Source organism: Limulus polyphemus, unplaced genomic scaffold (genome assembly GCF_000517525.1).
Source record: "Limulus polyphemus unplaced genomic scaffold, Limulus_polyphemus-2.1.2 Scaffold515, whole genome shotgun sequence".
In the NCBI taxonomy this organism is placed as follows: domain Eukaryota; kingdom Metazoa; phylum Arthropoda; class Merostomata; order Xiphosura; family Limulidae; genus Limulus; species Limulus polyphemus.
Genome location: NW_013666125.1, coordinates 238,353 through 254,059, shown reverse-complemented (window position 1 = coordinate 254,059; position 15,707 = coordinate 238,353). Strand labels below are relative to the sequence as shown.

The following is a 15,707-nucleotide window of genomic DNA, read 5'->3' as shown; positions in this document are numbered from 1 at the left end:
ATAATGGATACGCCAGATAGGATAGAACGTGCATACCAAACAGTTCTGGTTTTACTCGTGTTTTAACAATAATGGATACGCCAGATAGGATAGAACGTGCATACCAAACAGTTCTGGTTTTACTAGTGTTTTAACAATAATGGATACGCCAGATAGGATAGAACGTGCGAACCAAACAGTTCCGGTTTTACTAGTGTTTTAACAATAATGGATACGTCAGGTAGGATAGAACGAGGATACCAAACAGTTCCGGTTTTACTAATGTTTTAACAATAATGGATACGTCAGGTAGGATAGAACGTGCATACCAAACAGTTCCGGTTTTACTAGTGTTTTAACAATAATGGATACGTCAGATAGGATAGAACATGCGAACCAAACAGTTCCGGTTTTACTAGTGTTTTAACAATAATGGATTCGTCAGGTAGGATAGAACGTGCGAACCAAACAGTTCCGGTTTTACTAGTGTTTTAACAATAATGGATACGTCAGGTAGGATAGAACGTGCGAACCAAACAGTTCCAGTTTTACTAGTGTTTCTCGAAAAGGCGATGCTCCCGGTGAATCGCTTTTATGAACTTGATTCTAAATACGTGTAACAAACCATTTTGAAGTTGCAATGCGGCCAATGACATCATTCCCTGCAATCAGAGTTAATTGGCTTTTATTATGATCTACCAAGATCAGTTCGTGGTCTGCACCATTATGTTCCCAAAGCAGAAACTCCTCGTAAACCGCAGGTTATTAGGTTATCAATATATATATATATGTGTGTGTTTGTATACACATGTATTAACACGACCAAACACAACGTGTACTCGGACACTGTAGGCGTTATTGTTGGTAAGAAGACATTTTCTCGTTTTAGTTTGGTCAGTAAATAACAATATAGTTCTAGTTAATGTTTTAATGAAGCAAATGATGCTCATAGAGAAGCGAATAAATGTTTTTATAATAAACAATTACGTTGCATTTCGAGATGATTGTCTTCAGATATGGTGGGTAAAATAACAACTTATGTTTTAAAACGAAAGAGTGTATAGAAACATGAACAATGTGGCCTCATTTTCTTAACGGAGCAAGCAGTGATCGAAATAATTGCATCGACAATTGAGGTGTGTGTGTGTGTGTGTTCAAGACGCTGAAATGATAAAAATTACTGTCATTTCTGAAGAGTTGTTATTCATTCATGTCCTAAAACAATACCACCTTGTTCTCATACACGATGAAGAAATGCGCTTGAGAACGTAACATTTCCAAAACTTCTAAGTATAAGCCATGTATTCTTTACTGATATTCAACTTTTTTCCTACACAGCATCGTTATTTCCCAATTTATTTTATACATACTTGATTACTAACTACTTAAACACCAGTAATAACCACGACACTTAACATTTTAATGTTTTGATCACGAGTTTCGTACAAGCAGGAAACGAACAAGGAACCGTTTCGTTAAAATTCAAAATCACATTCTACCACATGTTATTTCTTTCCTCTTCGAGCCTTCCCAAACGCTATTAATATTAACAGCTCTTCTGGATTTTGTTTTGTTAGTCCTTAAAGTTGCTATGATAAGGAAGTGTCCCACCAAAGAACAGCCTATACATTACCAGTCATACAGAATATTAAATTTCGTCACTAGCCATTATTTTTAATTTAATAACTTGTTATTTGTTTTAGAGAAACTATTACAATTAATTAAAGATAACCCCTTTTTATAAATGATTAAATTCAATGGTTGTTGTTTTTTTCTAGTTTTTTATTATTTTTTTGATGGACAATGTATTTGTAGGTTGTATTTTGGGCAAAGCTACTAAGTTTATCTGCTGTTGTTCCTAATTTTGAACTACTAACCAGAGGAAAAGCAGTCAGTCAGCTTCACCCTACCACCCACTAAGGAATTGATTTTCACTTTTATAAGGCACCCACAGATTATAGTGGAGGGGACAGTATGTGGTATTGCACAGATTCGAACCCGGTTATTCATAGCCAATCCATGCCCATTAAGCGAATGATTTTGCGATTCATGACTACGAGCTTTTAGAAAAGTTACTCTTAAAAATTCAAGACGTTAAACACTACGAGTGATAGGGCGAGAGTGCAGTAGTGATTGGCGCGTCGGACCATGGATCTGAAGGTCTTTGGTTCATGTCTCATTCCCGCTAAATAAATCACGCTCCTCACTTTGGGTCCGTAGGTGCGTTATAAGAGTGTTGGGGAAATTCCACTATTCGATTAGAGTTAACAATTAGTGAGTTGCCTTCCCATACGTTGTACATATCAAATATAGGAACGGCTAACGTGGCTAGCTTTGTGAACGGCTAACGTGGCTAGCTTTGTGAACGGCTAACGTGGCTAGCTTTGTGAACGGCTAACGTGGCTAGCTTTGTGAACAACTAACGTAGCTAGCTTTGTGAACGGCTAACGTGGCTAGCTTTGTGAAGGGCTAACGTGGCTAGCTTTGTGAACGGCTAACGTGGCTAGCTTTGTGAACGGCTAACGTGGCTAGCTTTGTGAACGGCTAACGTAGCTAGCTTTGTGAACGGCTAACGTAGCTAGCTTTGTGCAAATATCCGGAAAAAAATAAACACTACAGGATTAGCATTCGCATATGTATTCGGAATTCAAGAAATTTATTGTTACACGGAAAGAGTCAATAACTACTAGCTTCGATCCTTCGGAGTTATGAAGTATGTTGATAAATCAACGTGTGGAAGTACGCCACGCCCCAGTGAAAGGGCATAGTGAAGACAAAGTAAGATACAGTCCCACCCTTTGCTCTGGCCCCCCAGTTTTGTCGAAAATTAATCGCAGTCATCTCGAATATAGTTTTGGCCCACGCCCTCGGGTAGGCTTTAGTGCGAGAAGGGCTTTATGTACTACACAATAGGAAAATAAAAAGTGTTAAGATAAATTTCGAAACGTTACATTGAAGCTACGAGTAATAGTAACTTTACAATGATACACTGTTAAACATTATATATATATATATATTAATTAAAAAGGAATTGGTTCACGATATACGACTTGAACTCAATACTTACATAAGCAAAGAGAAATTTATTTAACTTGAAATGTTTATAATTAAATAATAAGGTTTGTCTGTTTTATAACAAAGCTACATTGGACTATCTGCTGTGTCTAGCGCGGGGAATCGAACCTTGAATTTTAGCGTTGTAAGTCCGTCAAACCGGGAGACAATCAACTGGGATATTAAATATTTTATCTGTAGCAACTAGTTTAATAACCACGCAATTTTAACAGGTATGCGGATCAACACGAGATTACATTAATGAAAAATGTCATATTGGTATTATACGATATATCCGTGTGCAAGTTTATTTATTTACTTGATTGTGGATAATGGAACTTGACCACATTCATCATTACTTGAATATAATAAAGTAAATTATCTGTTCATCATACTCGTCCAATATTTTCATAAAACTGTCTTCAGTCATAGCCTTTTTATACCTAAGTGAAGTGAATAGTTAGTTTGTTTGTTTTGAATTTCGCGCAAAACTACACGAGGGTTATCTGCGCTAGCCATCCCTAATTTAGCAGTTAAAGGGAAGGCAGCTAGTCATCACCATTCACCGCCAACTCTTGGGCTACTCTTTTCCCAACGAATAGTGGGATTGAACGTAATATTATAACGCACCCACGGCTGAAAGAGCGAGCATGCTTGGTGTGACGGGGATTCGAACCCGCGACCCTCAGATTGCGAGTCAAGCACCCTTACCACCTGGATACGCTGGGCCAAAGTGAGTAGTCCACGAATTCTATTTTTGTCTTCTCTTGACTACATATTTTAAAAATTCCTCTTGTTTACTTTAATAGCGTGTGTCAGTGCTCTTCAAGCCATAAGTATCTGAGGGTTGATTAACGACGTAAACAAGAGACACCTGTCCAACGCTAAGAACTCTCAAGTACTCTGGCCCTTCTTCTTTTTTAATTTTCTGTGTTTCAATGAAACAAATGTTGAACATAAGTTCTTGTGTGAAAAAAATTGTTTCTGTTGCCTTTGAAGATAACTAGCATAATAAATGTTAACTTGAGGACACTTTTACAGCTCCCAAAAAATGAAACGAAAAAAAAAGACGCTATTTACTAGGTGTGTTACCAAACAATATGCATCATAAAAGTTAAAATATATTGTTTGTCCTAAGTTAACCTTTAACCGTTTAAAATATCTTGTATGTCTGTATAATGTAACAGTGGTAGGGGGCGTTCTACATGAATCATATTTCAAAAGGGTTGCTCCTGGAATTGAGAAAATATTTGCCCACCACTTTCTGAGAGGGCGCTCGTTAAGTACTGATAAACTCAAAAAGAGCTAACTATCCACTAGGCGAGACCACATGCAGGAGTGCTCCAATGCGATATTCTTGTTTGGAAAAAAAGTAAGCTAAGAAAGAAGATTTAGATAATCGTGAATTATTATGTTAGAATAAGTTTATTTTCCAGACAGTGATCCACTGACTAAACCAATTACTTCTTGGTGGATGTGGTTATACTGCAACATCAATTTTGTCCACTCTGAAGCGACATAAAATGTTTCTCAGTACATCTTCTTTTTAATCTTCTTCTTCAGTGAATGGAGTCAAACAATTCCCATAATTTCTAAAATATATTTGTTCTGGTGTATATTTATTCAGCTGCTTATGTTCTGGTGTATATTTATTTAGCTGCTTATGTTCTGGTGTATATTTATTCAGCTGCTTATGTTCTGGTGTATATTTATTTAGCTGCTTATGTTCTGGTGTATATTTATTCAGCTGCTTATGTTCTGGTGTATATTTATTTAGCTGCTTATGTTCTCGTGTACATTTATTCAGCTGCTTATGTTCTGGTGTATATTTATTTAGCTGCTTATGTTCTGGTGTATATTTATTTAGCTGCTTATGTTCTGGTGTATATTTATTCAGCTGCTTATGTTATGGTGTATATTTATTCAGCTGCTTATGTTCTGGTGTATATTTATTCAGCTGCTTATGTTCTCGTGTACATTTATTCAGCTGCTTATGTTCTGGTGTATATTTATTTAGCTGCTTGTGTTCTGGTGTATATTTATTCAGCTGCTTATGTTCTGGTGTATATTACCAGAACATAAGCAGCTGAATAAATATACACCAGAACATAAGCAGCTGAATAGTATATTTATTTAGCTGCTTATGTTCTGGTGTATATTTATTCAGCTGCTTATGTTCTGGTGTATATTTATTCAGCTGTTTATGTTCTGGTGTATATTTATTCAGCTGCTTATGTTCTGGTGTATATTTATTCAGCTGCTTATGTTATGGTGTATATTTATTCATCTGCTTATTTATATTTTTATGCTTTCTCTTGAGTTCCTTAATGGATTGTCTGAAACTGAGCTCTTCGGATTTAAGTGCTGTGTAAATTATATATATATCTGTAAATCAGGAATAGTATTGTATGAAAATGTACTGTGATTTACAAATGAAAGCATAAAAACATACACTAAACGTTAGGTAATAATGCGCTGTAATTTAGAGCCAACACTGTATAATCACAGTATAAAGTGATCCAAGAGTGTGTAATCATATATTGTGTTGACAAGATAATATTGTGGGCTAATTTATTGTTGGGAACGATACTGTACATTAAAATTTAGTTGTCAAGGCGCTATTAATATAATTACTTTTCATGAACAACGACAATTATATTTCATGTGAACTAGTTTAAGTAAATGAATTGTAATTATTATCAATTTCAGTTACATAATTTACAAACTAGGTTTTTAGAAAAAAAGATTAACAACATAGTGTTATTTATTTATTTTATTTCTAACACAGATTATTAATTTATTGATATTATTGTTCGTTTATTTGATTATATTGAACAAAGATCTCGGATTATCAATGTCTAAACTTGTTTCATCTATCAACCATACTTAAACATTGTTATTGAAATATTGTTCATTTATCCTGAACAAAGCTGTTGGATTATCAGTCTCTAAGCTTGTTTTATTTATTACCTATACTTGAACATTGTTATTGAAATATTGTTCATTTATCCTAAACAAAGCTGTTGGATTATCAGTCTCTAAGCTTGTTTTATTTATTACCCATACTTAATCATTGCTATTGAAATATTGTTCATTTATCCTGAACAAAGCTGTTGGATTATCAGTCTCTAAGCTTGTTTTATTTATTACCTATACTTGAACATTGTTATTGAAATATTGTTCATTTATCCTAAACAAAGCTGTTGGATTATCAGTCTCTAAGCTTGTTTTATTTATTACCCATACTTAATCATTACTATTGAAATATTGTTCATTTATCCTGAACAAAGCTGTTGTATTATCAGTCTCTAAGCTCGTTTTATTTATTACCTATACTTGAACATTGTTATTGAAATATTGTTCGTTTATCCGTTTATACTGAACAAAGCTGTTAGCTTACCAATCTCTGAGCTTGTTTCATCTATTACCTGTACTTAAATATTGTCTACTAAGATTTTTACTACTTAATGCTTTTTATATGAAACATAAATTCATGATATTACCAATTTAATTAAGTTACTTTTTATTTTTTTCGAAGTATAAGCTGACTTAAAAATTAGAATTATATGATCTTGATTTCTAGTAACTTTACTTATTAATTGTTTCAGAACAATAATCTAAAGTCTGAAGAAGAATGGTTTATTGTTTTTGGAATTAAGCACAAAGCTACACAATGGGCTATCTGTGCTCTGCCCACCTCGGGTATCGAAACCCGGTTTCTAGCGTTGTAAGTCCGCAGACATACCGCTGTGCTACTGGGGGGCAAGAAGAATGGTAGTTCAAAACCTAATGAATAAAGTTTTATTTACGACTTTTCTATCTACAGGGTTAACAGAAACGAACTTGAATATGCAGATCAAGTCACGTACCAATCACAGCCGACATAAAGTCGCGGTGGAATTGCATTTACCAAATTATTACATTTTGACTTTGTTTGGCGTTACGGAAGTGTTATGACGCTTCCGAAAATTGATTGCGTTTTGGAAGGGTATGTTACAGCCCTTTATTTCGCAAAATATTTACACATTAAGATCATAAAAATGTGTTTAGATTGTGGATTTAAAATTTTTAAGACGGGGATATATTTTGCCCCACGTAACACTATCCGCAACATAATCAAGAAGGATCTCCGCCTAGAAACGGGACCAAGAGGTTATGGTGTATCAAAAATATGCATCCCCGTTCTACCGTCGCATACCTCAAGCAGCTGGAGAATAAAATGGAATATTCATGCTATTCCATACGAAGGCATATCAGTCAAATCGACAAAAGTAACGCATATGGATTTCTGTGCGATTGGGCTGTTGAAACGAGCGCTAGGAAACCGTCGTACTCATACACTACATGGATTATGGAAAGCTTGCAAGGAGGAGTGATTTGCTTTAGACGACAAGGAGATTTTGCAACGGAAACTACGCTGTACGATCGTCAGATAGAACATGATCGGACGCACCTAGAACTGAGCATAGTATAGTGGTTGATGTAATTTTAAGGGTTTAAGGTTCGCGGTCCGTTGCCGCAAAAATGCGCTCTGCATATGGGACAGAAGGTGCGCTAAAATAAAATAAAAAGACAGTTAAATCCCATTATTCTCTCAGACCACATCAGCCCAAGAGTTAGCGGTAGGTTCTATTGACTAGCTGCTTTCCATCATTAGTGGCCAGGAGCATGCACCTGTTTGTGTAGCTTTGCGCGAAAACCCTATCACCTAAAATATTCGTGAAAAGGTTACACCTTTCTTGAGTCATGTCTAAGTATTTTGATATAATTAAGATTTATATTTCGGCACATCATTAGTCCGCGAACACATTATTATTCCGTGAAAATTTTGTTTAAAGCCACATGTCCTTTCTTGATTTTAAATATAGCTAAGTTTTCAGTTTAATATTCACAAACAACCAGCAATAAGAAATAATAATCTAAACCTTAAAATGTATGATTTAGATCCTAAACATTGGGGTATTTCAGTAACTGTTAGGTTAACAAAAACACATACAAGGTTATGATCTACTCGTCTATTGTTCCGGGGTTCTGGTCAGTATTTTAGTCAGTCACGCGCTTTTTCATGCTCGGCAGTTTTGAGAACTCACTTCCTGTTCGGTCAGTGTCATCACTCTGGTCTCAGAGTCCTCGTTAGTATAATGGTCGTGCATTAGCGGTGTGGATACACTATTTCATTAGTCAGGATATTTCATCTCAATTTGGTTTTCAAGTTGTTGTCATCTGTAAATCTCAGAAATGTAAGAACGCAAACCACATCTCTCGCGTGGCGTGACGTGACAAGCTTCGAGAGAGAATGTTGTTTTAGTTCCAAAATATAGCTCTTAGTGAATTCAGGCGTGATTTCTCAGCAATTCTTAAAACAACCAGCACAGCACTGGTATCACATAAATTCTAAAGTCAGGCTAGAAAATGTACTGTAAAACTCAGAGAAAACAATATCTGGGTTGGACAGGTAATCATGTGCACTCGAAGGTTGAACGACCAAATGATAGCTACCGATATGATTTTATATCAAAGCGTATGCGTATCGTTAATAGTAAGAAGCTTAATCAACAATTGTCTGAATGTTTACCATTCAAACACGAATTTGTTATCATTCGATATTATTCAATATAAAAGTTATAAACAATTTTGAAATATTTGTATGAAAGGAAGCTGTTTTCGATAATGATACAGTTAGTATTATTTTAGTGTTGCTCCTCTTTCTACATTTCTCTTTATTACAAAATAGGGAAGAGCAAGAAAGTAAATATTGTAAATGAATAGCAAACACATGCGCCTAGGGTATGCCTAAGTAAATGGTCTTTTACGTGTTAATCGTGTTTGTTTGTGTAAACTAAACGAAAGGTTCTATTCGAGGCAACAATAATGTTGTCATGACAACTAAAAAAGTCATTATTTGATGACTTGGATTTCCTGCATAATCGTGAACGTGAATAGAAAACTAGAGTCGGTATTGTTTGCTTTTCCGTAACTTTCAATGTAGGAAGTATTGTTGTCGCCTAGCGAGGTTTATTGTCAAGTAAAAGTTGCTGTTTGTGAACCCCCGTGGGGTTTTCAAAGTGAAAGCATCTTTTTTCGAATCACATGACTTACGGAAAGATCTAGTGAAGTAGCTATTAAGTATTAGACTCCTGCTTGCTAAAGACAGTATATATATATATATATATCCTCAGTTGTTTCAGTTCTTTAGAATAAACGGTGACGAGTTAACAGTTATTGACATATGGAAATTAGTGAATTATCCACAAAACTCCCATTATCGAAATTTATATAAGTCAACAAGTATAGATTCGATTTATTGTGAAACGTGTTGTATACATGTGCAGCATTAATACCCTTGAGCATGTGAAAGTATATAACACTTCAACGTAAATGAAAGGTCCAAAAGAAACAGGCTTAGCTTTTAACGTTACGCTTGAACTTTGTACTTTAACCATTTCATTTCATCGTTCGACAATTAATTAAAATAAACATTTAGTACTAATTAAACAGGAAGCGACATCTAACTTTATACCATTTCTAATCAAAATATCCGTGGCGTAGAGTATATTGATTGATCACAATTTCGAAAACAAAAACAAGAAAAACAGACACTCTTCCAAACACTTTCTCTTCAACGTTTTGAAAACAATACTCAAGGGCACCCTAACGATATTCTAAAAAAAATTACGTGGCTGACAATAACGGTTTTACTCCAGAGATTGTTCACTACTTTGTCCATATGTATTCAAAAGATTCTTGACAATAACGGTTTTACTCCAGAGATTGTTCACTACTTTGTCCATATTTATTCAAAAGATTCTTGACAATAACGGTTTTACTCCAGAGATTGTTTATTACTATGTCTATATTTATTTAAAAGATTCATGACAGTAAGGATTTTACTCCACAGATTGTTTATTACTATGTCCATATTTATTCAAAAGATTTATGACAATAACGGTTTTACTCCAGAGATTGTTTATTACTTTGTCCGTATTTAGTTAAAAGATTTATGACAATAACGGTTTTACTCCAGAGATTGTTTATTACTTTGTCCGTATTTAGTTAAAAGATTTATGACAATAACGGTTTTACTCCAGAGATTGTTTATTACTTTATCCATATTTATTCAAAAGATCCTACGCAGGCCTTTCATTTATGGGATGTTATAACGTGATGGACAATTCCCTTTATACGTTGGTAAAAGAATATCTCAAGAGTTGACGGTGGATGATGTTGACTAGCTGTCTCCACTAAGAATGGTTAGCGCACACAGGCCTCAGCAACAGAGAAACGGCCCGGCATGGCCAGGTGGTTAGGGCACTCGACTCGCAATTTGCGGGTCGCTGGTTCGAATCCCCGTCACACCAAACATGCTCGCCCCTTCAGCCGTGGGAGTGTTATAATGTGACGGTCAATCCCACTATTCGTTGGTAAAAGAGTAGCTCAATAGTTGGCGGTGGGTGGTGATGACTAGCTGCCTTTCTTCTAGTCTTACACTGCTAAATTAGGGACGGCTAGCGCAGATAGCCCTCGTGTAGCTTAGCGCGAAATTCAAAAACCAAAACCAAACAAAGAGACAAACTTAAACGCAGATTATCTTCGATACATTGGGATAGTAGAGCACACATAGATCATTGTGTAACTTTATGTTTAATAGGAAAAGAAACTATGATTATTTGCACCTTCACATAAAATACTTTAATTTGGTTTTTGATATTTATTTCCTCTTCTAATCAGAAACAAGTGAGTTTAACGTAAAAGTACATCAATTTCAGTGAAACCTATGAAAATAAACTAGTGGTTTTGCTTTATTAAAGTAATAATTTTAAAATTTCTAACTCACCTTTCTCGAGAAAAAAAAAGAAATGCGAAATACGTTTACAGGTAAAGCGTTTCAAACATTTGCTATTTGTTCAATCTTAAGGTGAAACATGAAGACATGAAATATATTATTCATCAAAATTCCAACTGTTCTATATCTCAGTCATTTTTTCTCAGGTTGGAATTGTTCAAGAAATCAAGAATTGGACACCTCTCGTTTCGGTATGTAGACTTGTTCTTTTTTGTTCTCTTATTTGATAATCTTGTTAAGTGTCTAAAACTAATTTTAAACTCTAAGTGTAAAAGAAAGTTTTTAATTTAACCGAACTTATATTTTTTGAAATTTCATCGAAAGCTATTTCAAAGAAAAAGAAAATGCAAGTAAATTTACTTGTGCTGTACTATAATAATTGATTTAGCGTCTTTTCCAAAGCATAATATGTGTATGTTGCTAATTTATGATTCGCGACATTATTCTCAGTCAGCGGGACTGCTATTACTAACTCACCACAACTATATTGAATTGATATATTAAATTATAGCGGCACTTTAGGGCAAAACAAAGCCACGTGCTACACTAACGGCAAGCATCTGTTTCTACAAAATGAGCTCTGGTTAGTTCCAAAGACTTGCAGTGTCCTAGATTCATTTAAACCTTGGTTCATGTTCTGTACAATCGATGCTTCTACAAGCTCGGTGCTGAGCAAGTACTCTAATTGAATCTGTATATTTGTTGAAGTGTTCGTCAAAGTCGTGTTATATAGTTTGACATTTTATTAACTTAAGAAAACTAGTCGTTTCTGTTATTTTAAGCATGTCCAATGCTTTCCAAACACCTCGAAGAAGTTATTGAAGAGGCTTGGCTCCAGCTTATCATCTGCCTCTTTTGATTCTCAACGCCTCTCCACTTATTATTGTCACGTGATGTTTTCAAGAGTCTCACTTCCCCAGAATGACTGTATTTCATGATCACAACTCACTTCAAAGCTCAAGTCTTCAATAGAATAATATCAGGACCCATCTCAATAAAGGCAGACCCGATGTTATGAGATGCGTTTCATTGGATAAAAACAGGACATTGCAATTCAGAGTGCTTCTGAGAAACTGTGACATGTCTTCAGGATACATCCATACTAGATTAAGAGTTGCTGACTTAACACTAACTGAGTGACCACAACCAGGCCGCTAAGGGAGCTTGGCGGGCTGGTTATCAATGCCTTGAAAGATCCTGACCGGAACCATTGAGACGTTTCAACTACTGATGATGGATTTTAATGTTACTAACTCGACCGGATTGACTTTCTGCCAATAGGGAAACCTCATTATCTATAGCTGTTGTAGTTTTATTCAAGTCAGTTCAAGGATGTCAGAGACCCAAAATTCGATTCGTACATGACCGATGGTTGGTTTGGTTATTTTAGAAAGTTAAGTGTGTTTGTTACAGCTCACACTTGGTCATCTTTTTTTTTTCTGTTTCGTATGTGTGTTTTTGTAATACACATTATTCTTGTTATTAACGTTATCGCTAATTTGAATGTTAATGTCATAAACAACAAATCAATAGAATGTATAATATATATATATATATTTTCGTTGTGGCAAGAAATAATATTAATTACTTTGAAACTATAAACTTCTGTATGTATCATTTCGTGGTAAAATTCAGACTTTTGTTTTTGAGTAGTCCGTAAAAGAAGGCTAAGATCTACAAGTCTTTCGACTGAATTCAGTTTGAATTGCTTTCTGAAGGTACATTTTTTGGGTACACTCTGTTTTACACAGTAGTTAAGAGAACATTAGGTGAACCGATCAGAAGGCGTCTATAACCGTCAGTGTACAACTGGAAAAGCTTAGTAGAAAGATTAGAATCAGCAGGTGCCGGGATTCACAGCTTCTAGAAGCAAGGAGGACAGACAGACGGACGTATTTACGCTTCTTCCCTGAATAAAAAAGCGCGGGCTTGTAAAATGTCCGGACAAAAAAAACGAAGTCTTAAAGTCGGGTATTTAAAACTTGATAGATTGATTTGCGATTTTTCTTGAAACTACAGTTCATTCAAACAAATAAAAACTCCCTCTAACCCTGATGTTTCTCTCTCTCTTCCCCAAATTCGAACCATCGGAAGCGATACCATGATGCGCTAATTACTTTGAAGTGCAGGCAGTTAAATAAATTTGATCATACTTACAGCATGCGCTTAATGTCTTACAACTTACTGTTTAGAACACACCCGAAATGTTGGGATTACTTAATTTCGCGAACTTATATGTTGTTTTCATGTCCTCTTTTCTTTATTTGGCCAAGTATTAGCCACAAATAGATGCTATTTCGTAACAGTTCAATAACGGTTTTGTATTCAAATTTAAGCTGAAAACATTTATATATAACACTTCAGTATAGTAAGGACAATTGCTAAAACCGTATCGCTATGGGCTAACAAAAAATAGCGAAACTGCTTACCATAAAAATTTAAAAAAAACAAAAAAAAACTGTGAGCTTTTAGCGTAAGTGTGGCGACTCTCCTGTTTCTTTAGAAATCACCCGCGGGCATGACAGATTTCCCTCATTCCTCCTAAAAATGCTTTTTGGTTTGTTTTTCTTCTTCTTCGATCTCACTGCTAAAGCGTAAATGATGACGGGGGTAAGAACGACATGGCTTGTGTCAAATTTTGTTAGGCCTAAACAATTAATTTCTCTTTAGGTATTTTTCTCGACATCATTAGAAGTTCGATATATGTTGTGCTGGCACTAGCGCCAATATTTCATGATATAATAAAACTAATTTGTATTATACTTGTATATCGTAATATATATAGCTTGTTAGATTAAACCAAGTTAAATAAGTGTGGCAAAATAATGAAGTATTTTTAAATGCCAATTGTAAGGCTTTTACTTCAAACAAAGGTCTGAGCTCAAATCTGTTTTGAATATAGACAGATAGATAGATGTGGATATACATATAGATAGGTGAATGGATAGACAGATAGATAGATAATTGTGTAGTTGCACCTTCTTATGTAGAAAAAAAGTTATTTGTGTTATGTCCTCTATCATATATATAGCTTTATGTGAAGTGTTGTACATATTCCAGTTTACAAAAGACACGTTAAACCGAAACTTTAACTTAGGCGTTGTATTTTCCCCGAAAGGCCCCCTGGAGGGGGTCACCTGTTTTAACCAGTCTCACCACTATGCAGTAGTGTGTTGTCTGTCAGTCAGTCAGTAGATACTAAAATAACGTCACAAAAGGGGCGCTTAACGCTGCAATTTGTACTGTCGTGACGTCAGTAAAACGCGCGCATGCCATGAACCATGAGAAGAATTATGCATTCTTTAGGCTACAACACAGCATGACATATGAACTTTAAAAACAAGTTATTAAAAATAGTTGTTGCTCTTAATTTGGGTTTTATTTACTCTCGAAACAGAACGCTTTCGGGAACCCTGCTGAAGTACACTAAAATAACGTCACAAAAGGGGCGCTTAACGCTGCAATTTGTACTGTCGTGATGTCAGTAAAACGCGCGCATGCCATGAACCATGAGAAGAATTATGCATTCTTTAGGCTACAACACAGCATGACATATGAACTTTAAAAACAAGTTATTAAAAATAGTTGTTGCTCTTAATTTGGGTTTTATTTACTCTCGAAACAGAACACTTTCGGGAACCCTGCTGAAGTACATCTAGTACATCTGAAGTACATCATAAGCTTGAAAAGCTTCGGGAAAGACATTCATACTGGATGAGTTGGACTACTTAGCGCAAGTCCAGTATTGGTAGCTGAACTAATTAGAAGTCCCACCTGATAGCCAGACATATCGGTGAAGTCAATAACAATGTAATGACATTAGATGGGCATCACGTGCAGGGCAGCAGTAGTAGTTCGCTATGTGCAGTTGGCGATAATGCTTGTTTTTGCTCATGGTTTCACACTGTTATTCTAACAAAAATTCCACTCCCTTCTTGTACTAGGAATTCATTGCTTCACAACAAATGACCAGCACGGGGGCGTCATAACTAATCCCGTGTCAGTATAAAACTTCTATATACATGAATTGATCCGCATTGATTTCCCGCAGGCCAAGACGCGCGCACTTTCACAAACACTGCAGTGTATTCGTAAACGTTGCTCATCCTACGTGGCTAACGTTCATTTTATTGATTCATCAGCGCTCGTATCGGTTTGGTCCGATCACGGCCTGGACTCCGTCGTTGTAGTCAACGCATACATTTGTTCCACAATACTACATTGTTCGTTAGATAAACTACAACAAATTCGCGAAAATGTTTTCAACAGTTAGAAAACACTCGTCATAAAATCAATTGAATATTTTATTCTTTTTCTACCTATACAGGCATGTAAGAATAAAAAAACAAAACAACTAACAGTCCAATTGTCTGTTGTTTTTATTTGGAAGTATTGATAGCATTAACTTGTTTTTAATCGTGTAAAATGTACTGAAACAAATAGCATGCAGCCTTTTATCAAATGATAGATACCCGTAATAAAAACTTGTATCTTATCTCACTTGCAATCTTTCTAAAAATAATTTGTTATTTATACAGGGCGTAGTTTCCATTGCAAAAGGCTCTGTCGTAAGATTATCATACCCAAAGCACACCACTTCTCCCTGAATGCTTTCTATAATCCCTTTAATGTACGAGAAAGACGGTTTCCTAGCACCCGTTTCAACAGTCCAATCGCACAGAGGCGTTGCAGCTGACGACTTGAAAGATATGTCTTTGTACGGAATAATATCAATACCCAATCATTCTTCAGCTGCTTGAGATGTGCGATGGTTGAACGGGTGTGTCATGGAAACAACTTGTATATAGTGACCTGTATCGCTTTTCCAGAC

At 35.5% G+C, this 15,707-nt stretch overlaps 1 protein-coding gene across 6 annotated transcripts in view; it reads left to right on the top strand.

Annotated features, from left to right (window-relative positions):
- Nucleotides 1–15,707, top strand: part of LOC106458791 (discoidin domain-containing receptor 2-like) — a 324,729-nt gene that overhangs the window by 154,556 nt on the left and 154,466 nt on the right. For all 6 annotated transcript variants that reach the window (XM_022385127.1, XM_022385128.1, XM_022385126.1 and 3 more), the window contains one exon: nucleotides 11,023–11,067. The gene's annotated coding sequence lies outside the window, so the exon portion shown is untranslated. The remainder of the gene's footprint in view (nucleotides 1–11,022; nucleotides 11,068–15,707) is intronic.